The sequence below is a fragment of the Fundulus heteroclitus genome, chromosome 2 (assembly GCF_011125445.2).
Source record: "Fundulus heteroclitus isolate FHET01 chromosome 2, MU-UCD_Fhet_4.1, whole genome shotgun sequence".
Lineage (NCBI taxonomy): Eukaryota > Metazoa > Chordata > Actinopteri > Cyprinodontiformes > Fundulidae > Fundulus > Fundulus heteroclitus.
In genome coordinates, this window is record NC_046362.1 from 8,727,780 (window position 1) to 8,729,512 (window position 1,733).

The following is a 1,733-nucleotide window of genomic DNA, read 5'->3' on the forward strand; positions in this document are numbered from 1 at the left end:
TGAAACATGGCTGCACTGAGCTCAAATAGACGACATCTAGCGCCACCGTGTGGCTAAAAAAAAAGAGAATAGATATTTTGTGCCAATTTTAGTTTAATTCCCCATTTTAAAATGTTCACTTTTGACGGGTAAACTGAGGACCTTGATTTAAACCTTTTAACCTCATCAAATTAAAAAGGAAAAACAAAAACAATCCAAGGGGGGCAACAGAAAATAAACCAGGTCTAAAGCAAGGGATAACAAATGCCCCCTTTAATAACATTGGTTTAAGATTTGTGTGAGAATTCACTTTGCACAGAATCGCTGTATCCTTCACAGACATCTGACAGAACATGAGGACCTTGCTGAAATATATTTCTGTTTAGTGTTTGGCAAAAATGAAGTGAGTTAACTTAATTCTGCTGTTCTGATTTGATGACGGTCACCACAAAGTTACTACAAGTGTCTTAAGAGCCTAGATCACAGAGCAGGAAGGACTGAAGCCATAACTCACAGGCGCCGTCTACATCTGTCAGCATCTGTCCTATAGCGTCACAATGAGGAGCACAGAAAAATCACAAGGCATGTCTACGTTCCGGTGGTTTCTTCTAGCCTGTTAAGAGAGCGATCACGCACACTGATGGAAAGCTGTTTTCTCTCCTTTGGAAAGTTTGCTTTAGCTCAAACCCAAATCCAGAGTCTACGCCACAGACACCTAAAACAATAATAGCTTTAAATTCTCCCTTTTGGGTTTCGGTTCTAATCCTGAAATATTTCGTTTATTCCCAAACACCAACACATGAACACAGAACTCTCTGACTGGACAACAAGGTGGCAAAGAACCTATTTAAGCAATGAAAAACAAACTTTCTAGTTTAACATTAGGTTTTACGTTTCGCCTTAGAAACTTCGGAGGTAAAGTTGATCTTTTTAAAGACATTATGCAGATGACTGAGGTCCAAACTAACCAAAACGTTACCGCTTTCAGCATGAAAAGACAACATCTGATCTCCTGTCGGACGCGACTGGTGGTGAAAACCACAGAGTTGAGCCTAGATTTACGATCCAGCGACGGAGGAGCGACGCCCAGAGCTCTGCCGTTCACTCCGTCTGCGTGATTGTCCACAAACACCCAAACCTCCCGCCAAGCCAGTGCTTTTATAATCAACGTACCCTCTACAAAAACCACCCGACTAACTTATAGAACCCCTTACTGATTAGTTACCAGAAAAACAACACCTAGAGCTCAAAAAGATCCGTTTTCTCCCAACACGAGACTTACAGGAGGTTCTCACTTGGTAAAAAAAACCCATCTGAAAGTTTCCTCCATCCTGGAAACCAACTCAACGTTTAAATAACTACAAGAAAAGCTTAAATTGTCCTCCACATAGAAAACACTGTCTTGTGTACTTGGAACCAGCTTCAAACTATGGAAAATGACGTGGACTGAACATCCTAACTCAAACGTGTCACCGAGATGACACCATAAATAAATCCTAGGGTCGCAGCCAGGATTGCATAGCAGTGGATAAACAGCTCAGTCAGCAATAGCAACACCAACTCACTACCTGCTTTAAATACGCTCCCTCACCTCAGAAAACAGGGATATTTACACAGGAGGGAATGCCCCTTCGTTTTGGTGTCTGCAGTAAAAAGGGACTGATTAGACTCAAAGAGCCTTTCCACTCGTTTGACTTCTTTGTCAACCGCGCCCCCAAACGTCCAGGTACAGAAACACGAACATTGAACTTTTC